At 35.6% G+C, this 27,049-nt stretch overlaps 1 protein-coding gene across 1 annotated transcript in view; it reads left to right on the top strand.

Annotated features, from left to right (window-relative positions):
- Akt3 (AKT serine/threonine kinase 3) overlaps nucleotides 1-27,049 on the top strand; it is a 294,858-nt gene that overhangs the window by 11,685 nt on the left and 256,124 nt on the right.

Raw genomic sequence — 27,049 nt, 5'->3', positions numbered from 1 at the left:
ACAGAATCGAAAATGATATGGTTGGTAAGCATGCTAAACAGTGAGTGGTGTCTTGGAAGTTGATTTTTTTTCCCTGAAACTGTTAAAGCAAACTGTGACATGCTCTGTCTAGTAAGAGAGAAATGATATGTATGTAAGGATTTTGCTTCTTATTTAGGGATTTCTTTGTAATTCTTGACTTTGATAATTTATAGTCTAGTTATAAAACTAGATTTAACTTTCTGGTACATTATGTGCATGTATATTAGTGCTTTATTTTTCTGTGGTGGCCACAGATAGCTTTAAAGTCATTTAATATGTAGGTAAGGTCTTTCTTACATTATTTAATGACATGTAAATATACAAATAAAAGTATTCATTAAACCAATTTGGATGGTGGCACAGGAAGGGGTCACCAACAAACTCATGGGATAAACAGTCCCATAAGTTAGATTTGTAAAGTCCTGAGGTAAAAGGCCAAATGAGAGACGTTTTCTTTAAATTTTACTTTTTAATTTTATATTTTTATTTTTCATTTATTTTTTGTATTTACTGTTCACTCTAGGTGAAGAGTACATTACTATTTTTATTATTAAAGAACTCTCATGTAAAGCCTAGTTTATTATCTGTGAGATTACCTGCTTATGTAGTCATTGTGTACTAGAAATGTAGAGTTTAGATTGGGTGCTAATCAACTACTGTTTACCCACATGGCTAAGTTGAGTAGGATGAGGACTGTTCCATTCTTAGGACTTTTTTGTTCTTGTATGCCTGTTTTCTGGTTAAAGATACCTTTTAAATACTGATTTTCATATTCTTTGAATATGTAGTTAATACCTATGCTGAAAAGCCATTGTCAATAGTTAAATGTGATTATATATTATTGAACTTTTAAATCAGCTGTATTAAGATGATTTTCAATACAATAAAATTAAACAATTTTAAGTTACACTTTGGTAAGTTTGGCAAATGTAGTGTAACAGACATTCAAGATGTAGAACATATCTATCACCCTAAAAAGTTCCTTCATGTCCTTTTGTAGTTAATAATTCTCATTCATTCCCTCAACCCTGGCAACCACTAATCTGCTTTCTTACTATGATTTTGCTTTTCTAGAATTTTGATTAAATGGAATCATGCAGTTTTTTGTGTTTTCTTTCACATGACAGACTACTTTCAAGATTTTATTGTAAATATTATTAGTTTGTTCTTTTTTACTGTTGAGTAGTATTCCAAGGTTGGAAATATCACTCTTTATCTGTAACATGTTTAAGTTGATGGACATTTTGGCTTTTTCTAGTTTTTGTCTGTTATGATATAGCTGCTTATGAATATTTGAATGCATGTCTTTGTATGATGTTCTCATTTGTCTTGTGCAGTAAACTAGAAATGAGAGTGCTGAGTCATATGGTAAGTAAGTGTGTGTTTGTAAGAAGTATGTGTTTAACTTTATAAAAACTGCCAAACTGTTTTCCGAAGTGGCTGACCATTTGTTCTTAAAATTTTCTTTACTGTTATTCTCATAAATTTGGAAAGCATTTTCAGATTTTCAGATTTTAGTGCTTTATGAAAGTTTTAAAATTTTTTATTTTAAAATTAAAAAAATATATAAGATTTTTATTATATTAATTTTCATACCTTGTTTTTAGGGGGTGGCAAATAACAAACCTTTTAAAGTTTTGCTTACCTCTAAAATTTATGTTGTGAAGATTAAATGAGATAATGAATATGATGTATTTGACAATCCTAACACAAATGTAAATCTGTTACTATGTATGTATGTTTTTTAAGGGTTTAGGGTGGTTCTTGAGTCTATTTAATTAATTGCATCTTGTCTGAACTAACTTATACAAGGTTCATATTTAGTGCTTGGAATATAGAAAAAAATGAATAAGAATTTCTTACTGTTTTTTCTGCACTGGTCCGAGAAGTGGGATTCTGTGGTGTGTGTGTCTGTTTATTTTGAGAATAGTTATATAAACACGAGATTTCGAATAGTACTGAAGGATGTAGATTGAAAAGTGAAGATCCTTCTACCTCTTTCATTTAGTTTTTCTTCTCAGAGGTAATCATTTTAAACTTTTTACAGTTCTTCTCCTGATCATTATCCTAATTGGTACATAATACATTGAACTTTATTTGTGGCTAACCATTCTTACATAATCTTGTGTGTTTTCAGTCTGAAAAATGAAGAACTTTTAATACCTATTACACCTGTTCACCCCCTTTTAAATTTTTGTTGACTGTGGTTAAATGTCAAGCTGTTGGACCATTTTAGAAAATATTTAGATATTATGTCTAAATTTACACTTTACAAGTTGTGAAAAATTAGGAACCCTTGAACATCTTTCCCTTGAATTCCTCATATTTCTTTCTCAATTCAACTATGACATATATTTTGTCAAGATTTACTATAGTTATATTCATTGATTGTGAAAAGTAGTAAATAATACAATTATGTAAATAATACATATTGTTAAAAAAGTGGTACGATAGGATCCTAGAGAAAGAAGGGGTTTCTTATACTCTCTTGGTACTCAAAATTGTGCCTTTCTAAATTTAGTTTTGCTTCTAGTTTGAACCATAACACTTTTTTCCTTGACTTTCTAATTGCCATATTTTCCCCTTTTTGGTAGAAGAGTGCATGACTTCATCATAATAATTTGTTTAGTTAGCTTTTTAATCATACTATTCATTGAAGTTCTAATATGAATTGACTTTTCTGGATATCATGCTCAGTTAATGTCACATTATTTAATTTATTTCTCCATTAAGTTCTTTGCTTTCTTGAACCTCATGTCTTTTTGTTTTGGGTTTATTTTTCTAGAGGTCCTTCTGAATTAATTTTTCAGAAGGACTGTGTGTGAGTGCTTTTTAGCAAAATGTTTGAAAACATCCTTTTTGCTTTCACACCTGATACAGACCTTGATTGGGTGTGCAATTCAAGTTTAAAGTTACTTTCTTTCAGAATTTTGAAGGTTGCATTCAATGGCCAGTTTTACTAATAAGAAGTTTTATCTCTAGGTAGGTAATCTGTTTATGTTCTCTGATGCCTTTTCATCATTGGAATTGGGAAATTTAAGGAATATGTCCTTATTTTATTCATCCTGTAAAAAATTTGGTGGAACCTTTGAATATGAAGTTTCTTTGTTCTGGGAAATCTTTTATATCTTTTTTAATTTCTTCCCTTGTATAGTGTCTGTATTTATTTACTTATTTATTTTCTGAGATTTGAATCATTCTATTATTTTGAAATTTTGATTTTCCATGTTTTAATTTTTTTCTTTTTAAAGAAAGAAACTTTTGCTCTGGACAATTTCCTTGACTGTTTCTTCTATCCCTATTAAATTATTGATTTCAGCTATTTATGTATCTGGGAACTCCTTGCACTTCATAGTCACCTGTGTTTATAACAGCTATCATCTTTAATCTTAGGATACTCATTAGGTTTTATTTTTTATTTTTATTTATATATGTATATATGTATGTATTTATGTATGTATGTGTTTGTTTATTTATTTATTGGTACTAGGGATTGAACCCTGGGGTGCTTAACCACTGAGCCACATCCCCAGCCATTTTTAATATTTTATTTGAAGACAAGGTCTCACTGAGTTGCTTAGAGCCTCACTGAGTTGCTGAGGCTGGCTTTAAACTTGTGATCCTCCTGTCTCAGGCTCCACAACTGAGTCACCATGCTGGGCTCATTAAGTTTTATTTTGGAGATTTTCCTCCACTTTGAGTAACTTTCAGTTTGTTTATTGTGATTCTTTTTTGGTGATATTAGTTTTCTTCTGGTATCTGATGATACTTGTTTGCCTGTATAATTCTGAGTCAGGGAGAGTGTTTACTGATAGTGTCCTCTATTTTTATAGCTTTCTTCTGTATTTATGACAAGTTAGATTGACTGAATTAGAATTTGTGATGGTAAGGTAATATTGAACTGTACTCTTGAAAGCATTAGGTGAAGTGCTAGGGGAAATTAAATTTAACATTTTCCTTCTCTCTACCATTCTTAATTTATTCCTTTAGATTTTTTCAGTATTATTTTAATATACTTTTCAGTATTTTGTGTTTTAGTCAAATAAATTTCTTGGAAGAACCTCTTGTTGTTTGGTTCAATTTTGGTTTGAAGAATTTCTTCCTAAAATAGCATTATAATATTTACTGCCTATTTACCCCAGGCAGATGATTATCACCTGCATTTTTGTGAACTTATTTGAAAATAAATATAGTATCTGCCTTTCTCTACCTCACAGTATGGTTGTAAGCACTATAAGATAATTTGTGTAGAGAAGTGTTTTAAAATTATTTATTTTATTAATAAAGGAGAATGATATGGAAAAGCTATAATAAAATTTGTGACTGAGTATGTAGCTCATTGATAGAGCATATGCTTAGCATACTTGAAGCCCTGGGTTTGATTTCCAGAACCCAAAGGGGGGGGGGAAGTTATAATTGTAGTCCTTACTTTGAATATTAGTACTTTTTCTCAAGCCCTATTTTTTGGTAAATATTATATATATATATATGTGTATATATATGTATTTTAGCATATGACATTAAGATATTGTGACATGATTATAAAAGCATGGAATATTTGTTCTAATTCAGTCCCTAGTATTTCCCTTTCCTCTACTTCATTGATTTTTCTTTTTCTTTTTTTTTTTTTGGTACTGGGGATTGAACCCAGAGTGCCTAACCCTTGAATTACACCCTTGCCTTTTTTATTTGTTATTTTTAAGATAGGTTCTCATTAAGTTGCATAGGGTGTCACTAGGTTGCTGAGCCTGGCCTTGAACTTGTGATTCTACTGTCTCAGCCTCCTGAGCTGCTGGCATTATAGGTATACACCACTGCACCTGGCTTCTGTTGATCTTTTTGTTATTATAGTTTTTCTTTTCTTTTTTTTTTAATTAGTGTCTGGATGTAAATGATGGTGAGGTTCTTTGTGGTGTATTCATATATGTACATAGTAAAACTAAGTCAGATTCATTCCACCAATTTTTCCTTATCCCATCCCTCCTCCCTCCCTTTCATTGCCCTTTGTTTACTCCTCTGATCTTACTTCTTTTTTTTATTCCCCCGCCACCAATTATGGATTAGCTCCTATATATCAGAGAAAACATTTGACCTTCGATTTTTTTGGGGGGGACTGACTTATTTTACTTAGTATTATAGTCCCCAGTACCATTCATTTTCCAACAAATGCCATAAAGTTGTTCTCCTTTATAGGTGAGTAATACTCCATTGTGTATATATACCACATTTTCTTTATCCATTCATCTGTTGAGGGGCATCTGGATTGGTTCCATAGCTTAACGATTGTGAATTCTGCAGCTATAAATGTTGATGTGTCTGTATCACTGTAGAGTGTAGCATGCTGATTTTAAATCCTTTGGATATATAGTGAGGAGTGGGTTAGCTGGGGCATGTGGTTCTACTGCTAGTTTTCTGAGGACTTTCTGTACTGCTCTCCTGAGTGGTTGTACTCATTTGCAGTCCCACTAACCATGTATGAGTGTATCCCTTCCCCACATCCTCAACAACATTTATTGTTACTTGTATTCTGACTGGAGTCAGATGAAGTTGCAGTGTGATTTTACTTTGCATTTTTCTATTTGCTAGAGATGTTGAACATTTTTTCATATATTTGTTTGGTCATATTTCTTCTCTTGAGAAGTGCCTTTTTAGTTCTTTTGCCCACTTATTAATTGGGTTTTTTTTTTTTTTTTTTTTTTTTTTGGTATTAGGTTTTTTGAGCTCTTTGTATATCTTGGACCTTAATGCCTTGAGGAGCAAGTGGCAAAGGTTTTTGAATCAGTTCTTTTTAGTTAGCTCCTTTCTAGATATAGTCTGATTTTATTTGTACTTTAAGTGAATAAGTTGCTTTTCAGTAAATACCTTCTTGGAAAAAGAAAAAAGTCTTAAATATTGTTATTATGTAAGATAAATTCTTTCCTAATCTTGGTTATTAGTAATATGTCAATAATGAAACTTTTTTCTCTGTATTTTTCTGGAGCAGTTGAAAAAATGGTATTTGTTGAGATAATATATGAACACAGTATTGTTGGTGATAGAAATAACAATAAAAAACATCATGTATTGTTGTACTGGGTGTGGTAGTGCACACCTGTAATCCCAGTGACTTGGGAGGCTGAGTCAGGAGGATTGCAAGTTCAAAACCAGCCTCAACAACTTAGCGAGGCTGTGTCTCAAAATATAAAAATAAGAAGGGCTGAGAATTTAGCTCAGTGGTAAAGTGCCCTTGGGTTCAATCCCTGGTATGAAAAAAAAAAGTATTGTCTGCATTTTCCTCCTTGGTAGACCTAGGAGAGCACCTTACAACTTGGTGGCCCATTAGCATAGGAGGCATCTGCGCGCACACACACACACACACACACACACACACACAAATAGCCGCCTTATTAAATTATCTTGTTCAGAGATTAGCCTGTAGATCTGTAGATCTGTTCTAGATGACCATGTGAGAAGTTTTGCTTTTTCTATTTGCTTAGTTGCATTATGACCAGTGGTAGTATTTGCTGTGGAAAAAGTTCCTTAATAAAGTAGGAAAGTTAACCTTTTTAATGCTAAAGCTTTAATCACAAAATTAAGTAAATTGTAATACTATTAATCAGACTTATAATTTATAAAATTTTATTTGCTTAATAATACTGTTTCTTTAAAACCTTAGAAATAGTTTTTCAATACTATAATGAAGTACCTGGACTACTTTACAAAGAGAAAGGTTTATTTAGCTCACAAATTTTGGAGGTTCAGTGGCATAGCATCTACAAGAACTCATTTTTGGTAAAGGTCTCATGGTGGATGGCAGATGGTAATGGTGGGCCACACAGACCATCACGTCTGGAACCAGGATCAGAGGAAGGATGGGAGAAGATGAACTTATTCCCTCTGTAACAATCCTCTTGAAAGAACTAAAGGGGTTCTATGTAAACTACCTTCCAAGGATGTTCTCCTGAGGACCCAGTTCCAAAATTTCTATTACCTTGGCAAAGTGCCACCTTGGTGACCAAATTTCCAGTCACAGTAGGTGAATGGAGGACATTCAGATCACACCCAAACCATAGCATTATGTAGTCTGTTACAAATGTGGAAAGTCAATTCCTTGATAACTAATTAAAATCTAATGTATTATTTATAAATCAATTCAAGATGTGACTGATTTGAAATTGGTACAGATATAAGAGGTGGTTTATTTTTAGCTTTAAAAAGCCAAAAACAAAACACAAATTTATGTTTTGCGACTGGGTCTCTCTGTGTTGCCCAGGCTAGTTTTGGGCTCAAGTGATCTTCTTGCCTCAGCCTCCCTAGTAGCTTCATGTTGATTGATGAAAATGCTGCATGTATGTGTTAATCATGTATACTTTTTGTTGTAATAATATAAAACAAATTGAACTATTGTGTTTTCTGTATGTAACCAGTTTGTGCTTTCAAACAAATTTCTTCCTGTTTTATCTTGTAGTTGTGATTTCCAGTTCAGGGATGTCTATAAAGTTTGTCCTTTGAATGCTGTTTGTCTTATAGTCTATGAAATATTTTATTTAGATGAAGCACAATATTAGTACTTGGTAGTTCTAAGTACCAAGCTTAGTACTTGGCAGTTCTAAGTTAGAAGTTTTTTATGCTTATAAATTGTCTCACAAGATAACAGTTCTGCCATGCAAAATATACATTAGCAACATAGATTGTGAACTGAATTATTGTAATGTGTGATTGTTGTGGTCTAGTAAAATTTAGTAGGTAGTGGAAAACAAAACACTTTTGGGATGCTTATCTAAGTCTGAGGGCCTTTCCTTCTCCTTTTCTGTGTACGTACTTGTGTTCCTTTTGTTCATGTTTTATTCTCAAAGTGATTAGAAATAAATTATAAAGTGATTAAGGGAAAAGAAAATGACAGTATGGTTTCCTGTTTACTACCCATCAGCAAGCTTTTTCCATTAAGTGTAAAGAGCTGTGATAGTGACTGTATAAACCACATAGTAAATTAGAGAAGCTCACTCTGACTGTTGAGGTTATAAAAGGAGGGTAAACATAGGAAAATTAAATTTATTTTCTAATGGCATTGAAATTCTGAGATTTAACTAATGTATTTACAGTCATATGAAATTTATTTTTCTTTTAGTTTCCATATATTCATTGTGAAAATTTTAACCTGGAGAGCCAAATGGAGAAAACCACCAAGTGAAAAGCTTTTATATGCAGTCTGGAGTTAATTATAGAATTGTAAAGTTGCTGTTACAGACACATACTTAGCTCTTCCCATTCACTTGAGTCTTTTGTGTTGACTTAATAACTTGCAGCTTCATTTAACTCACTTATTAATGTTAGTTACATTTTTTATTTTTGACTGTGCTGGGGTTGGTACCCAGGGCTTTTTGCATGCTAGGCCAGCAGTTTACCACTGAGGTATACCCCCAGCCCTTAACGTAAGTTACTTTCAAAATTTTCTACATAGATGGTCAAGTCATCTGTGAAGATCCATGTTTATACCTTTAATTTCCTTTTCTAATTTTATCCTCTGGGTAGGACTCTGATGTAATGTTCAGTGAAAGTAGTGAGAGTGAATTTTTTTTTTCATTTGTCTTTTTTTGTATTGTGATAACATTTATTTTACCACTCAGTATCACATTAGCTATTACTTTGTTACTTTTACATTGCTGACATTAGGTTGACAAAGTCTCTTCTATTCCTGGTTTGCTGATAGTTGTTGTTTTGGGTGGGTTGCTGTTTGTTTATCATTAATGACTGTTCAGTTTTTTCCCAGAAGATTTTAGTTCATCTGTTTAAATAAGCATTTGATTTTTTTTCTATGTTAATATGTTAACATGGAACATTGTGGTTATTTTGCTGGAATAAATCCTATCTGGTTATGTGTCCCCCCAACCCCCCACCCCAGGGGTTGACCCCAGGGCTTTGTATATGCTAGGCAAGTGCTTAACTTTTTATTTTGACACAGGGTCTTGCTAAATTGCTGAGACTGGCTTGGAACTTGAGATCCTCTTGCCTCATAATCCTGAGTTGCTAGGATTGTAGGCATGTGCCACCTTGGCGGTAGTGTACTTTTTGCTTATTTGTTAAATTTTGTTTTTTGTGGTGCTGGGGGTTGAACCTGAGGTCTTGTGCGTGTTAGGGCAAGTGCTCTACCACTGAGCAACATTCTTAGCCCCTGACATATATTTAAAAAAACATATTGCTAGTTTGGATTTACTGATATCTTGCTAAGGATCCTGTTTTTTCCCCCCATCCATTTATGAGTATTGATCTGTAGTTTTCAAATAACCTGGAAAATAGTCTTACCTCCTTTATTTTTGAAGGAATTTGCACAAGATAGATTGTATTTCTTCCTTAAATGTTTGATAAAATTTATTGGTCAATCTGACTCCATTAGAGCTTTCTTTGTGGGAGGAGTTTTTATAATAAATTTTTTAGTAGGCATGGGAGTATTTATAAATTATTTCATCTTTGTGTTCATTCAGTAAATCTGTATTTTTCAGGGATTGTTATTTCATCCAAGTTGTTTATCTTTATTGAACATAAAGCTATTTTTAAAAAAGATTTTCTTAATATTCCCTCATGTTTTTAATGTTTACAGTGTCTATAAAATCACCTTAATAAATTCTGATGTTGGCAAATTATGTAATCTTTTGATCATTTTAGTAGGAGCTTATCCATTTTATTAGTCTTTTCAAAGAGCCAACTTTTTGCTGTTAACTTTATTATTTTTTCCCTATGTCATTACTTTTGCTCTTTATCATTTTAATTTGTTTATTTATGGCTTCTTAAAGTAGAAAGTTATTTATTTTAAAACTTTTTCAAAAAATATAAACACTTAAAGCTACAGATTAATTTTACTGTATTGCATAACATTTTGATATATTATATTTTCTTTTTTTTCCTCATTCTGGAGATTAAACCCAGGGGCACTTTAACACTGAGCTATGTTTCCAGCCCTTTTTATTTTAAGACAAGGTCTCACTGAGTTGCCCAGGCTGGCCTAAAACTTGAAATCCTGCTGCTTCAGCCTCTTGGGTAACTGGGATTATAGGAGTATGCCAATGTGCCTGACTGATATATTGTATTTTCATTATTATTGAGTGCAAGAAGTTTTCTAACATACCTTTTGCTTTTTTCTTTGACACATGGGTATTTAAATAGTGTTTTTTAATTTCAGAGATGTAGGGGATTTTGGATATCTAGGTGTTACTGATTTCTGTATTTGGTTATAATTCTAGAAATTACTTTGTAGGATTTCAGTCATTTGGACTCTACTCCTTGTCCAGTGGTCCACCACTGGAGATATGTCTAAATGTTCTGTTATTTTGGGTGTGGTGTTTTGTTTTTAAAAGTGTGGTCAAGATGGTTGCTAGTGGGTCATGTCTTCTATATAATTTCTGACAGATTTATTTATTTTCCCCTCTAGTTTAATCACTTATTGAGAGGGTTCTAAATCTCCAACTATGATTCAGAGTTTGTTTTTCTATTTCTGCCTTTTTGCTTTATATATTTTGAAACTGTGTTAGTAGGTGCATCTTTATTTATTAGATGTTACTGCTATATTGCTTTTTTGCTGCTTATGTCTTTCTTGATCTTTGGTAATATGCTTTGTTTTGAAATTCAATATGTCTGATATTAATATAACCACTCCAGACTTTTTGTGACAAATCTTTTTCAAATGTCTTCTTATATTCAGCCTATCATCATTTTGTGTTAAGCTGTCTGTCTTATAGATGGCATGTTTGGGTCTTGCTTTTTTTTGTTTTTTAATTTAATTTTATAGTCTTTACCTTTTAATTGGGCATTGTTAATACTATTCATAAATATTTAGTAAATATTTAAATTTAAATATTCCTTTTATCTCCACAATTGGCTTGTTAATTATGCTTCTTACTAAAAAATTTTTTTTTATTGTAACAAATGGGATACATGTTGTTTCTCAGTTTGTACATGGAGTCAAGGCATACCATTTGTGTAATCATAAATTTACATAGGGTAATGTTGTTTGATTCATTCTGTTATTTTTTCCTTCCCCCCCATCCATCCCACCCCTCTTTTCCCTCTATACAGTCCTTCCTTCCTCCATTCTTGCCCCACTTCTTAACCCTAACCCTAAACCTAACCCTAACCCTAATGCTATCCCCTCCCGCCCTGCATTATATGTCATCATCCGCTTATCAGCAAGATCATCCGTCCTTTAGTTTTTTGAGATTGGCTTATCTCACTTAGCATGATATTCTCCAATTTCATCCATTTGCCTGCGAATGCCATTATTTTGTCATTCTTTATGGCAGAGTAATATTCCATTATATATATATATATATATATATATATATATATATATATATACACCACATTTTCTTTATCCATTCATCAATTGAAGGACATCTAGGTTGGTTCCACAATCTGGCTGTGGTGAATTGAGCAGCACTGAACATTGATGTGGCTGTATCTCTGTAGTATGCTGATTTTAAGTCCTTTGGCCAAAGAGTGGGATAACTGGGTCAAATGGTGGTTCCATTCCAAGTTTTCTGAGGAATCTCCATATTGCTTTCCAGAGTGGCTGCACTAATTTGCAACCCCACCAGCAATGTATGAGTGTACCTTTTTCCCCACATCCTCGCCAACACCTATTGTTGCTTGTGTTCTTGGTAATCGACGTTCTAATTGGGGTGAGATGGAATTTTAGGGTAGTTTTGATTTGCATTTCTCTTATTACTAGAGATGTTGAACATTTTTCATATATTTGTTGATTGCTTGTAGATCATCTTCTGTGAAGTGTCTGTTCATTTCCTTAGCCCATTTGTTGATTGGATTATTTGTATTCTTCGTGTAGAGTTTTTTGAGTTCTTTATAGATTCTGGAAATTAGTGCTCTATCTGAAGTATGGTTGGCAAAGATATTCTCCCACTCTGTAGGCTTTCTCTTGGCATTACTGATAGTTCCCTTTGCTGAGAGAAAGCTTTTTAGTTTGAATCTATCCCAGTTGTTGATTCTTGCTTTTATTTCTTGTGCTATGGGAGTCCTGTTAAGGAAGTCTGATCCTAAGCCAACAAGTTGAAGGTTTGGACCTACTTTTTCTTCTATAAGATGCAAGGTCTCTGGTCTGATTCCGAGATCCTTGATCCATTTTGAGTTGAGTTTTGTGCAAGGTGAGAGATAGGGGGTTAGTTTCATTCTGTTGCATATGGTTTTCCATTTTTCCCAGCACCATTTGTTGAAGAGGCTATCTTTTCTCCATTGCATATTTTTGGCACCTTTGTCTAGTATGAGAAAATTGTATTTATTTGGGTTTGTGTCCATGTCCTCTATTCTGTACTATTGATCTACCTGTCTGTATTGGTACCAATACCATGCCGTTTTTGTTACTATTGCTTTGTAGTAGAGTTGAAGATCTGGTATTGCGATACCCCCTGCTTCGCTCTTTCTACTGAGGATTGCTTTAGCTATTCTGGATTTCTTATTCTTCCAGATGAATTTCATAATTTCTTGCTCTATTTCTGTAAGGTACATCATTGGGATTTTAATTGGAATTGCTTTGAATCTGTATAGCACATTTTTGTAGTATGGCCATTTTGACAATATTAATTCTTCCTATCCAAGAACATGGGAGATCTTTCCATCTTGTAAGGTTTTCTTTAATTTCTTTCTTTAGTGTTCTGTAGTTCTCATTGTAGAGGTCTTTCACCTCTTTTGTGAGATTGATTCCCAAGTATTTTATTTTTTTCGATGCTATTGTGAATGGGGTAGTTTTCCTAACTTCTCTTTCTGAAGATTCATCACGTATGTATAAAAATGCATTGGATTTCTGAGCATTGATCTTGTAACCTGCTACTTTACTGAATTCACATATGAGTTCTAAAAGTTTTCTGGTGGAATTTCCAGGTTCCTCTAAATATATAATCATGTCATCAGCGAACAGGGATAGTTTGAGTTCTTCTTTTCCAATTCGTATCCCTTTAATTTCTTTGGTTTGTCTAATTGCTCTGGCTAGAGTTTCAAGGACGATGTTGAATAGTAGTGTTGAAAGAGGGCGTCCTGCCTTGTTCCAGTTTTTAGGGGGAATGCTTTCAGTTTTTCACCATTTAGAATGATATTGGCCTTGGGCTTAGCGTAGATGGCCTTTATAATGTTAAGGAATGTTCTCACTATCCCATTTTTTTCTAGTGTTTTGAGCATGAAGGGATGCTGTATTTTATCGAATGCTTTTTCTGCATCTATCAAAATCATCATGTGATTCTTAACTTTAAGTCTGTTGATATGGTGAATGACATTTATTGATTTCCAAATGTTGAACCAACCTTGCATCCCTGGGATAAAACCAACTTGATCGTGGTGCACTATCTTTTGAATATATTTTTGTATGCAATTTGCTAAAATTTTGTTGAGAATTTTTGTGTCGATGTTCATTAAGGATATTGGTCTGAAATTTTCTTTCCTTGATGTGTCTCTGTCTGGTTTAGGTATCAGGGTGATATTGGCTTCATAGAACGAGTTTGGTAGGGTTCCCTCCTCTTCTATTTCATGGAATAGTTTGAGGAGTATTGGAATGAGCTCTTCTTTAAAGGTTTTGTAGAACTCGGCTGAGAACCCATCTGGTCCTGGACTTTTCTTTGTTGGTAGGCTTTGATGACCTCTTCTATTTCATTGCTTGAAATTGGTTTATTTAAGTTGTGTATGTCCTCCTCATTCAATTTAGGTAGTTCGTATGTCTCTAGAAATTTGTTGATGTCTTTGAGGTTTTCTGTTTTGTTGGAGTATAGATTTTCGAAATAGCTTCTAATTATGTTTTGTATTTCACTCGTGTCTGTTGTGATGTTTCCTTGTTCATTCCGAATTTTAGTAATTTGAGTTTTCTCCCTCTTTCTCTTTGTTAGTGTGGCTAAGGGTTTATCAATTTTATTTATTTTTTCAAAGAACCAACTATTTATTTTGTTAATTTTTCCGATTGTTTCTTTTGTTTCGATTTCGTTGATTTCGGCTCTGATTTAACTATTTCCTGTCTTCTACTACTTTTGGTATTGGTCTGCTCTTCTTTTTCTAGTGCTTTGAGCTGTAGTGTTAACTCGTTTATTTGTTGATTTCTACTTCTTTTTTTGAATGCACCCCATGAAATAAATCTTCCTCTAAGTACTGCTTTCATAGTGTCCCAAAGATTTTGATATGATGTGTCTTTGTTCTCGTTTACTTCTAAGAATTCTTTTATTTCCCTCCTGATGTCTTCTGTTATCCATTCATCATATAATAGTGTATTATTTAGTCTCCAGGTATTGGAGAAGTTTCTGTTTTTTATTCTGTCATTTATTTCTAATTTCAATCCATTATGATCTGATAGAGTACAAGGTAGTATCTCTATCTTCTTGTATTTACTAACAGTAGCTTTGTGGCATAAAATATGGTCTATTTTAGAGAAGGATCCATGTGCTGCTGAGAAGAAAGTGTATTCATTCTTTGTTGGATGGTATATTCTATATATGTCCGTTAAGTCTAAATTGCTGATTGTGTTGTTGAGATCTATAGTTTCTTTATTCAATTTTTGTTTGGATGATCTATCCAGTGGTGAGAGAGGTGTGTTAAAATCGCCTAGTATTATTGTGTTGTGGTCTATTTGATTTCTGGAATTGAGAAGGATTTGTTTGACGTACGTGGATGAGCCAATGTTCGGGGCATAGATATTTATGATTGTTATGTCTTGCTGATTTATGCTTCCCTTAAGCAGCATGTAATGTCCTTCTTTATCCCTTCTGACTAGTTTTGGTTTGAAGTCCACATTATCTGAGATGAGGATGGATACTCCAGCTTTTTTGCTGTGTCCGTGTGCATGGTATGTTTTTCCCCATCCTTTCACCTTTAGTCTATGGGTGTCTCTTTCTATGAGGTGAGTCTCTCGCAGGCAGCATATTGTTGGATTTTTCTTTTTAATCCAATCTGCCAGTCTGTGTCTTTTGATTGATGAATTCAGGCCATTAACATTCAGGGTTATTATTGTGATATGATTTGTATTCCCAGTCAGTTGACTCATATTTGTTTTTGACATGATTTGGTTTCTCCTTTATTTGGCTATTCCTTTAGGCTAGCGCCTCCTGTTGCTGATTTGCATCGTTGTTTTTCATCTCTTCCTCATGGAATATTTTGCTGAGAATGTTCTGTAATGCTGGCTTTCTTTTTGTAAATTCCTTTAGCTTTTGTTTATCATGGAAGGATCTTATTTCATCGTCAAATTTGAAGGTAAGTTTTGCTGGGTATAAGATTCTTGGTTGGCATCCATTTTCTTTCAGGGCTTGGTATATGTTGTTCCAGGCCCTTCTAGCTTTTAGGGTCTGGATTGAAAAATCTACTGATATTCTTATTGGTTTCCCTCTGAATGTAATTTGATTCTTTTCTCTCGCGGCCTTTAAAATTCTGTCTTTATTTTGTATGTTAGGTATTTTCATTATAATGTGCCTTGGTGTGTATCTGTTGTAATTTTGTATGTTTGGAGTTCTATAAGCCTCTTGTACTTGGTTTTCCATTTCATTCTTCAGATTTGGGAAATTTTCTGTTATTATTTCATTGAATAGATTGTTCATTCCTTTGGTTTGTTTCTCTAAGCCTTCCTCAATCCCAATAATTCTCAAATTTGGCCTTTTCATGATATCCCATAGTTCTTGGAGATTCTGTTCATGATTTCTTACCATCTTCTCTGTTTGTTCCACTTTGTTTTCAAGGTTAAATATTTTGTCTTCAATGTCTGAGGTTCTGTCTTCCAGGTGTTCTATCCTATTGGTTATGCTTTCTATGGAGTTTTTAACTTGGTTTATTGTTTCCTTCATTTCAAGGATTTCAGTTTGGTTTTTTTTTCAGTATCTCTAACTCTTTATTGAAATGATCTCTTGCTTCCCGTATTTGGTCTTTTAACTGTTGATTGGTGCGATCATTTAATGCCTGCATTTGCTCTTTCATCTCCTCCTTCAATGCCTGCATTTGCTCTTTCATCTCCTCATTAGCTTCCCTGATCGTTTTAATTACGTACATTCTGAACTCCCTTTCTGACATTTCTTCTGCTGTGCTTTCATTGGGTTTTATTGATGTAGTATCTAGGTTTGTTTGGGACATTTTCTTCCCTTGTTTTCTCATAATAGTCAGTTGTCAGTGGGACCCTGAGATATTGCAGTTTTCCACTATTGGCTTATAGTGTCCCGGTAGATTTCCAGTGTATCACCTCCCAGCCTTCAGTAGCCTGATGTCTTGGAGGAATCTGATAAAGCAGCTCATTCGAAGAATACTGCCCCTAGCCCCCTACTGGTTCCACGTTTTGGAACTGGCTCTGTGCGGAAATGCTCTCACTGTGGGCCTGCACCGTGCAGCTGGCCGTGTGGGAAGAGCCCACTGCCGGAGTGTGGAAGACTACCTTGGGAAGACTCAAGCTGCCCTGCCCGGCTCTGCTAAGCCACCTCTATCTGGGCCTGCCACCCGTGGCTCTATTTCAGTCCGAGTCTCTCTATGCCTCCCCCTCTTAGCTCCTGGGTTCTGGAGCGACCGGGGGTGCAGTCTCCCTCTAGGCCGCCATCTTGGATCTCCCCGTGAAGAGAGCTCGCAGCCGGAGTGGGCAGAGCCGCCTGAAGAGGTCTCTGGCTGCCCTGCCCTTATCCCTGAGGCTGCTTGCAGATCGAGGCTCTCCGCTGGTTCGTTGCAGGAGTACACTGCGCTGCAGCGGCTCCGGGACTCGGAGCCTGCTCTGTTCAGAAAGGCTCTCACTAGTGGGCCAGTTCCGTTCCGAGAACCTGGAGAAGCTGGCTGTGTGGGCGGGGCCCACCGCCGGAGTGCGCAGGGCTGCCTGTGGATGACTCTAGCTGCCCTGCCCGGCTCCGATAAGCCACCTCTATCTGGGCCTGCCACCCGGGCCGAGCTTTACCCAGTGGGCAGACTCACCCGTGGCTCCACTTCAGTCCGAGTCTCTCAATGCTTCCCCTTCTTAACTCCTGGGTTCTGGAGCGAATGGGGGTGCAGTCTCCCTCTAGGCCGCCATCTTGGATCGCCCCGTGAAGAGAACCCGCAGCCGGAGTGGGCAGAGCCGCCTGAAGAGGTCTCCGGCTGCCCTGCCCTTATCCCTGAGGCTGCTTGCAGATCGAGGCTCTCCGCTGGTTCTTTGCAGGAGTACACTGCACTGCAGCGGCTCCGGGACTCGGAGCCTGCTCTGTTCAGAAAGGCTCTCACTAGTGGGCCAGTTCCGTTCCGAGAACCTGGAGAAGCTGGCTGTGTGGGCGGGGCCCACCGCCGGAGTGCGCAGGACTGCCTGTGGATGACTCTAGCTGCCCTGCCCGGCTCCGATAAGCCACCTCTATCTGGGCCTGCCACCCGGGCCGAGCTTTACCCAGTGGGCAGACTCACCCGTGGCTCCACTTCAGTCCGAGTCTCTCAATGCCTCCCCTTCTTAACTCCTGGGTTCTGGAGCGACTGGGGGTGCAGTCTCCCTCTAGGCCGCCATCTTGGATCGCCCCCTGTTGGTAGGCTTTTGATGACCTCTTCTATTTCATTGCTTGAAATTGATTTATTTAAGTTCAGTTTAGGTAATTCATATGTCTCTAGAAACTTGTTGATGTCTTCGAGGTTTTCTGTTTTGTTGGAATATAGATTTTCAGAATAGCTTCTAATTATGTTTTGTCTTTCACTCATGTCTGTTGTGATATTTCCTTGTTCATTTCGAATTTTAGTAATTTGAGTTTTCTCCCTCTTTCTCTTTGTTAGTGTGGCTAAGGGTTTATCAATTTTGTTTGTTTTTTTCAAAGAACCAACTCTTTATTTTGTTAATTTTTCCGATTGTTTCTTTTGTTTCAATTTCATTGATTTTGGCTCTGATTTTAACTATTTCAGCTGTCTTCTACTACTTTTGGTGTTGGTCTGCTCTTCTTTTTTAGGGCTTTCAGCTGTAGTGTTAAGTCGTTTATTTGTTGATTTCTACTTCTTTTTTTGAATGTGCCCCATGAAATAAATCTTCCTCTAAGTACTGCTTTCATAGTGTCCCAGAGATTTTGATATGATGTGTCTTTGTTCTCGTTTACTTCTAAGAATTTTTTTATTTCCCTCCTGATGTCTCTTCTGTTATCCATTCATCATATAATCGCATATTGTTTAATCTCTAGGTGTTGGAGTAGTTTCTGTTTTTTATTCTGTCATTTATGTCTAATTTCAATCCATTATGATCTGATAGAATACAAGGTAGTATATCTTCTTGTATTTGCTAACAGTAGCTTTGTGGCATAAAATATGGTCTATTTTAGAGAAGGATCCATGTGCTGCTGAGAAGAAAGTGTATTCGTTCTTTGTTGGATGGTATATTCTATATATGTCCGTTAAGTCTAAATTGTTGATTGTGTTATTGAGATCTGTGGTTTCTTTATTCAATTTTTGTTTGGAAGATCTATCCAGTGGTGAGAGAGGTGTGTTAAAATCACCTAGTATTATTGTGTTGTGGTCTATTTGATTTCTGGAATTGAGAAGGATTTGTTTGACATACATGGATGAGCCAATGTTTGGGGCATAGATATTTATGATTGTTATGTCTTGCTGATTAATGTTCCCTTAAGCAGTATGTAATGTCCTTCTTTATCCCTTCTGATAGTTTTGGCTTGAAGTCCACATTATCTGAAAAGAGGATGGATACTCCAGCTTTTTTGCTGTGTCCATGTGCATGGTATGTTTTTTTCCCATCCTTTCACCTTTAGTCTATGGGTACCTCTTTCTATGAAATGAGTCTCTCGCAGGCAGCATATTGTTGGATTTTTCTTTTTAATCCAATCTGCCAGTCTATGTCTTTTGATTGATGAGTTCAGGCCATTAACATTAATGATTTGTATTTCCAGTCATTTGACTCATTTAGGCTAGCACCTCCTGTTGCTGAGTTGCATCATTGTTTTTCATCTCTTCCTCATGGAATATTTTGCTGAGAACGTTCTGTAATGCCGGCTTTCTTTTTGTAAATTCCTTTAGCTTTTGTTTATCATGGAAGGATCTTATTTTGTCGTCAAATCTGAAGGTAAGTTTTGCTGGGAATAAGATTCTTGGTTGGCATCCGTTTTCCTTCAGGGCTTGGTAAATGTTGTTCCAGGCCCTTCTAGCTTTTAGGGTCTGAATTGAAATATCTGCTGATATTCTTATTGGTTTCCCCCTGAATGTAATTTGATTCTTTTCTCTTGCGGCCTTTAAATTTCTGTTTTTATTTTGTATGTTAGGTATTTTCATAATAATGTGCCTTGGTGTGTATCTGTTGTAATTTTGTATATTTGGTGTCCTATAAGCCTCTTGTACTTGGTTTTCCATTTTATTCTTCAGATTTGGGAAATTTTCTGATATTATTTCATTGAATAGATTGTTCATTCCTTTGGTTTGTTTCTCTAAGCCTTCTTCAATCCCAATAACTCTTAAATTTGGCCTTTTCATGATATCCCATAATTCTTGTAGATTCTGTTCATGATTTCTTACCATCTTCTCTGTTTGTTCCACTTTGTTTTCAAGCTTAAATATTTTGTCTTCAATGTCTGAGGTTCTGTGTTCCAGGTGTTCTATCCTATTGGTTATGCTTTCTATGGAGTTTTTAACTTGGTTTATTGTTTCCTTCATTTCAAGGATTTCTGTTTGTTTTGTTTTTCAGTATCTCTAACTCTTTATTGAAATGATCTCTTGCTTCCTGTATTTCCTCTTTTAACTGTTGATTGGTGCAATCATTTAATGCCTGCATTTGCTCTTTCATCTCCTCCTTCAATGCCTGCATTTCTCTTTCATCTCCTCGTTTGCTTCTCTGATTGTTTTAATTATGTGCATTCTGAACTCCCTTTCTGACATTTCTTCTGCTGTGCTGTCATTGGGTTTTATTGATATAGTATCTAGGTTTGTTTGGGACATTTTCTTTACTTGTTTTCTCATATTGGTCAGATGTCAGTGGGACTCTGAGATATTGCAGATTTCCTCTATTGGCTTATAGTGTCCCTGTAGATTTCCAGTATATCACCTCCCAGCCTTCAGTAGCCTTAAGTCTTGGAGGAACTTGATAATGCAGTGCTTCTGAAGAAAGCTGCCCCTAGCCCGCTACTGGTTCCAGGGCTTGGAGCTGGCTCTTTGCGGAAAGGCTCTCACTGGGAGGCCTGTTCCGAGAAGCTGGCCGTGGAAGGAGCCCGCCGCCAGAGGGAGCAGTGCTGTCTGGGGAAGACTCTAGCTGCCCTGCCCTGCTCTGAGAAGCCGCCCCTGTTGGGGCCTGCCGCCCGGGCCGAACTTCACCTGGTGGGGGAGACTCACCCCGTGGCTCTATGTTAGTCCGAGTCTCTCAATGCCTCCCCTTCTTGAATCCTGGGTTCTGGAGCGACAGGAGATGCAGGCACCCTCTAGTCCGTCATCTTGGATTGCCCTTACTAAAAATTTTTAAAAATTTATAGTTAATGTTGTTATTGATATAGTTGAAGACAGATCTTTGTTAGATTTCTATTGCTACAACAAAATATATGAGAAAATAACTTAAAAGGAGGAAAAACTTTTGGTTCATGGTGTAAGAGGTTTCAGGCTATGACTGCTTTACCCTGTTGCCTTTGGGCCAGGGTGAGACAGTCCATCATGGTGGGGGATGCATGGTGCAGGAAGCTACACATGGAGGTCTAGACAGAAGAGAGTGAGGGAGGGTGGGGTAGGGTGTTTGGTTTGGGAGTGCAAGGTCCCCATATTCCCTTCAAGGGCAATCCCCAGTGATGTAACTTCCTTCTATTAGACCGGACTTCCTAAAATTTCACCCACTTTGCAATAGCACCACAGGCTGACAACCAAACCTTTAGTGCATGACCTTTAGGGTCATTTCAGATCCAAACCATAACTAGTCTTCTGTTGTATAATTTTTTTTTTTGTTGATCACTTTAGGAAAAAAATGCCTTCAGTCATAACTTTGTGCCTTCTTTTGTGTTAGTTGAAGTTGGGTTTTTTTTTAGTATTCTGTTTATGTTCCTATGTCAGTATTTTCAGTGTCAGAATTCCCTCAATGGTCATAATTGGTTCTTGGAGTAGGGTACAAAAGAAAAGTTAGGTGGTATAATTGTTTGTGGCTCTCTAGTGGGTCATATTATATAAATAGATCAGAGAAGGGTTACTGTGATTAGGGAGAGAAAGTCTGAAGAGGTCCTTGGGTGTGAACCAAGGAAAAAACTGAGAAATGATGTTCTGTTCTTTTAACTTGTATTTATTATTTAGTGACTGTTCTAGTGTAGTGATTTTCAACCACTGTGATTTTCATCCCCAGGGACATTTGACAATTCCTAGAGATATTTTTGATTGACATGATATAGGATAGGAAGTGAGGTTGCTACTGGCATGTAGTAGGTAGAGGTTAGAACATGCTGTTAAATATTCTATAATTCACAGGACAGTCTCTCACAACAAAAAAATTTCCAGTTGAAAAATGTTACTGTGCTGAGGTTGAGAAACCCTTCTCTTGGGATTACAATGTTACACATCCTTAATTTATCACATTCTTTACTGGATTAATATTTTACTATTTTAGGTAAAATATAAGACCCATGCAATACTGTACTTGCTTTTACTCCTACCACTGAGTACCTTGTGCTGTTGTTCTCATACATATTATATCTCCATGATATAATAATAATAATATATGTCTTCAAGAAAAGCATGGGAAATATGACCTTTCATATTTATTTACTTATTTGCAGTTTTAAAAATTTCTTCCTCCAGAATTTCATTTTTATCTGAGATTTTTTTTTCTGCCTTAAGAACTTCTTAATATTTCTCTTAGAGCATATTTATTGGTGACCAGTGTACTCATTTTTGAAATGTCTTCGTCTTTGTTTTTGAAGGTTTTTTTCGTTGTATATAGAATTTTAATTTGATAGTGTTCTTTCCTCACTTTAAAGATGTCATTTCATTTTCTTTTGGCTGCCATTGTTTCTGATGAGAAGTCAGCTGTTATTTTAATATTCTTGTTTCCCTATGTCATTTTTCTCTGAATGTTTTAAATATTTTTTGGCACTTTTCCTGTGATATACCTAGGCACCGTTTTCTTTGTTTGGACTTTATAGAACTCTCTTGATCAATCTAATGTTTTTCATCAAACTTGGGAAGTTGTTACCTATTATTTCTTCAGAAACTTTTTTTTTTTTTTTACAAATTCATTTTTCTTTTTTTTTTTACCATTTTTTCTCCTCTTTTTTTCCTTTCCCCATTCATCTGTTGTTTTGCCTTGTTTTGACTTTTGAGAAGGCATTTTTATTTGTTTTGTTCCCACATTTTGCTGTGTTTATTTTAGTTCTTGTTTTTGTTTCACTAATGTTTCTTCTCTTCAAATGTGCTCTTTCTTGTTATTTCTTTTATTTTCACTCCTCCTTCATAGCTATCACCTACTCTTTCCTGTTTTACTTGTTTACCTTGTGTCTATTTAAAATTTTATTTATTTATTTATTTATTTTTTTATTGTAAACAAATGGGATACATGTTGTTTCTCTGTTTGTACATGGCGTAAAGGCATACCATTTGTGTAATCATAAATTTACATAGGGTAATGTTGTTTGATTCATTCTGTTATTTTTTTCCCTTCCCCCCCACCCCTCCCACCCCTCTTTTCCCTCTATACAGTCCTTCCTTCCTCCATTCTTGTCCCCCTCCCTAAACCTAACTCTAACGCTAACACTAACCCCTCCCACCCCCCATTATGTGTCATCATCCACTTATTAGCGATATCATTCTTCCTTTGGTTTTTTGAGATTGACTTATCTCACTTTTCATGATATTCTCCAGTTTCATCCATTTGCCTGCAAATGCCATAATTTTATCATTCTTTATGGCTGAGTAATATTCCATTGTATATATATATATATATACCACAGTTTCTTTATCCATTCATCAATTGAAGGACATCTAGGTTGGTTCCACAATCTGGCTATTGTGAACTGAGCAGCTATGAACATTGATGTGGCTGTATCTCTGTAATATGCTGATTTTAAGTCCTTTGGGTATAGGCCAAGGAGTGGGATAGCTGGGCAAATGGTGGTTCCATTCCAAGTTTTCTAAGGAATCTCCACACTGCTTTCCAGAGTGGTTGCACTAATTTGCAACCCCACCAGCAATGTATGAGTGTACCTTTCTCCCCACATCCTTGCCAACACCTGTTGTTGCTTGTATTCTTGATAATTGCCATTCTAATTGGGGTGAGATGGAATCTTAGGGTAGTTTTGATTTGCATTTCTCTTATTACTAGAGATGTTGAACATTTTTTCCATATGTTTGTTGATTGCTTGTAGATCTTCTTCTGTGAAGTGTCTATTCATTTCCTTAGCCCATCTGTCGATTGGATTATTTGCATTCTTGGTGTAGAGTTTTTTGAGTTCTTTATAGATTCTGGAGATTAGTGCTCTGTCTGAAGCATGATTGGCAAAGATTTTCTCCCACTCTGTAGGCTCTTTCTTTGCATTGCTGATAGTTTCCTTTGCTGAGAGAAAGCTCTTTAGTTTGAATCTATCCCAGTTATTAATTCTTGCTTTTATTTCTTGCGCTATGGGAGTCCTGTTGAAGAAGTCTGGTCCTAAGCTGACATGTTGAAGCTCTGGACCTACTTTTTCTTCTATAAGATGCAAGGTCTCTGGTCTGATTCCGAGATCCTTAATCCATTTTGAGTTTAGTTTTGTGCATGGTGAGAGATATGGGTTTAGTTTCATTCTGTTGCATATGGATTTCCAATTCTCCCAGCACCATTTGTTGATGAGGCTATCTTTTCTCCATTGCATATTTTTGGCCCCTTTGTCTAGTATGAGAAAATTGTATTTATTTGGGCTTGTGTCCATGTCCTCTATTCTGTACCATTGATCCACCTTTCTATTTTGGTACCAATACCATGCCGTTTTTGTTACTATTGCTTTGTAGTAGAGTTGAAGATCTGGTATTGCGATACCCCCTGCCTCACTCTTTCTGCCAAGGATTGCTTTAGCTATTCTGGGTTTTTTATTCTTCCAGATGAATTTCATAATTTCTTGCTCTATTTCTGTAAGGTACATCCTTGGGATTTTTATCGGAATGCATTGAATCTGTAGAGCACTTTTGGTAGTATGGCCATTTTGACAATATTAATTCTTCCTATCCAAGAACATGGGAGATCTTTTCATCTTGTAAGGTTTTCTTTAATTTCTTTCTTTAGTGTTCTCTAGTTCTCATTGTAGAGGTCTTTCACCTCTTTTGTGAGGTTGATTCCCAAGTATTTTATTTTTTTCGAAGCTATTGTGAATGGGGTAGTTTTCCTAATTTCTCTTTCTGAAGATTCATCGCTTATGTATAAAAATGCCTTAGATTTATGTGCATTGATCTTATATCCCGCTACTTTACTGAATTCACTTATGAGTTCTAAAAGTTTTCTGGTGGAATTTCCTGGTTCCTCTAAGTATACAATCATATCATCAGTAAATAGGGATAGTTTGAGTTCTTCTTTTCCAATTCGTATCCCTTTAATTTCTTTGGTCTGTCTAATTGCTCTGGCTAGAGTTTCAAGGACGATATTGAATAGAAGTGGTGAAAGAGGGCATCCCTGCCTTGTTCCAGTTTTTAGGGGGAATACTTTCAGTTTTTCACCATTTAGAATGATATTAGCCATGGGTTTAGCGTAGATGGCCTTTACAATGTTAAGGAATGTTCCCACTATCCCTATTATTTCTAGTGTTTTGAGCATGAGGGGGTGCTGTATTTTATCAAATGCTTTTTCTGCATCTATCGAAATAATCATGTGATTCTTGACTTTAAGCCTATTGATTTGGTGAATTACATTTATTGATTTCCTGATGTTGAACCAACCTTGCATCCCTGGGATGAAACCCACTTGATCATGGTGCACTATCTTTTTAATATATATTTGTATGCGATTTGCTAAAATTTTGTTGAGAATGTTTGCGTCGATGTTCATTAAGGATATTGGTCTGAAATTTTCTTTCCTCGATGTGTCTCTGTCTGGTTTAGGTATCAGGGTAATATTGGCTTCATAGAATGAGTTTGGGAGGGTTCCCTCCTCTTCTATTTTATGGAATACTTTGAGAAGTATTGGAATGAGCTCTTCTTTAAAGGTTTTGTAGAACTTGGCTGAGAATCCATCTGGTACTGGACTTTTCTTTGTTGGTAGGCTTTTGATGACTTCTTCTATTTCATTACTTGAAATTGGTCTATTTAAATTGTGTATGTCCTTCTCGTTCAGTTTAGGCAATTCATATGTCTCTAGAAACCTGTTGATGTCTTCAAAATTTTCTATTTTGTTGGAGTATAGGTTTTCAAAATAGCTTCTAATCATGTTTTGTATTTCAGTCGTGTCTGTTGTGATATTTCCTTGTTCATTCCGAATTTTAGTGATTTGTGTTTTCTCTCGTCTTCTCTTTGTTAGTGTGGCTAAAGGTTTATCAATTTTGTTTATTTTTTCGAAGAACCAACTATTTATTTTGTCAATTTTTTGTATTGTTTCTTTTGTTTCAATTTCGTTGATTTCAGCTCTGAGTTTAACTATTTCCTGTCTTCTACTACTTTTGGTGTTGGTCTGTTCTTCTTTTTCTAGGGCTTTGAGCTGTAGTGTTAGGTCGTTTATTTTTTGAGTTTTACTTCTTTTATTAAATGCGCTCCATGAAATAAATCTTCCTCTAAGTACTGCTTTCATAGTGTCCCAGAGATTTTGATATGATGTGTCTTTGTTCTCGTTTACCTCCAAGAATTTTTTAATTTCCTTCCTAATATCTTCTGTTATCCATTCATCATATAATCGCATATTGTTTAATCTCCAGGTGTTGGAGTCGTTTCTTTTTTTACTCTTTCATTTATTTCTAACCTCAATCCATTATGATATGGTAGAATACAAGGTAGTGTCTCTATCTTCTTGTATTTGCTGACATTAGCTTTGTGGCATAATATATGGTCTATTTTAGAGAAGGATCCTTGTGCTGCTGAGAAGAAAGTGTATTCGCTCTTGGTTGGATGGTATATTCTATAAATGTCTGTTAGTCTAAATTATTGATTGTGTCAGAAACATTTTTTGCTCTATTGTGTCTTCTTCTAGAATTCCTGTTACACCTATGTATATTACTCAATATATGTGTCACAGGTTAATAACGTTGTGTCTATTTTTTTTTTAGTCTTTTTTCCCTTGTTCTTCTGCCTGAATAATTTTTTTTAATGTGTTAAGTTATGCTATGTTTGTACTTTATATTGTGAATTTTTCCACTCGCTTCTTTATAGGTTGTTTCTGCTGTTCTCGGTTCATAATCTGTATCTGTTCATTTATTATGGCCATCATTTTTTGTTAAGTCCTTTAGTATTTTTATGATAACTGCTTTAAAGTCTTTGTTGCTAGTGTCAGCAATAGGATTTTGTTGAAGTTAGTTTCTGTTACTGCTTTTATTCCTTTGCCTATGATTATATTTTCCTGTTTTTATTATGGTATTGCATAGACTTATTTTCTTCTGAAGACTTGTGGTTTATTTCCTAGCTGTTATTTATCTCGTTTCTATTAAAACTTTACACTTCATTATGCCTGTTATGAAGAACAACTTAAATCTCTGCTTTTCACCATATTTTTCCTTCTGTTTCAACTCACTGTAGTCTTCCCCATACATTCACAGTTCAGTGATTAGTCAAGATTTGATCAGAGTTCATGTGTGTACTTCAGGGGCCTGTCTCTAAGTGTGTCTGTTTTGGAGGATATGTCTGTCACTTTCTTGCCATCATGGCAGCTCTAAATGTCATCATCTGACCTCCAAGCTAGTAAGCTTGTTGCCTTCTGACTTCTAGCAGTTCTACCCTAATCCCGTGGAGTGGGAGAGCCCCTCAAATGAAAAGCCATGTGAGTAAGTGCTCATTTCACTTTGTGTAGCACTCCTCTTTCAGGACCAGTTTTCTTCCAGTTTTTGTCAATTTTTTGCTGGTTTCTAGTCCTTTCAAGTAGTTGTTTTTCAGATTTTGTGCACATTTTAAAATTTCATACATAGGAGGATTAGTCTGATATAAGTTATTACAACTGGAAATGGAACTCTGCTGAGTAAATGTTTTATTATATTGTATA

Source organism: Sciurus carolinensis, chromosome 12 (genome assembly GCF_902686445.1).
Source record: "Sciurus carolinensis chromosome 12, mSciCar1.2, whole genome shotgun sequence".
Lineage (NCBI taxonomy): Eukaryota > Metazoa > Chordata > Mammalia > Rodentia > Sciuridae > Sciurus > Sciurus carolinensis.
Note: the sequence above shows the minus strand (reverse complement) of the source record. Positions and strands in the feature narration are given on the sequence as shown.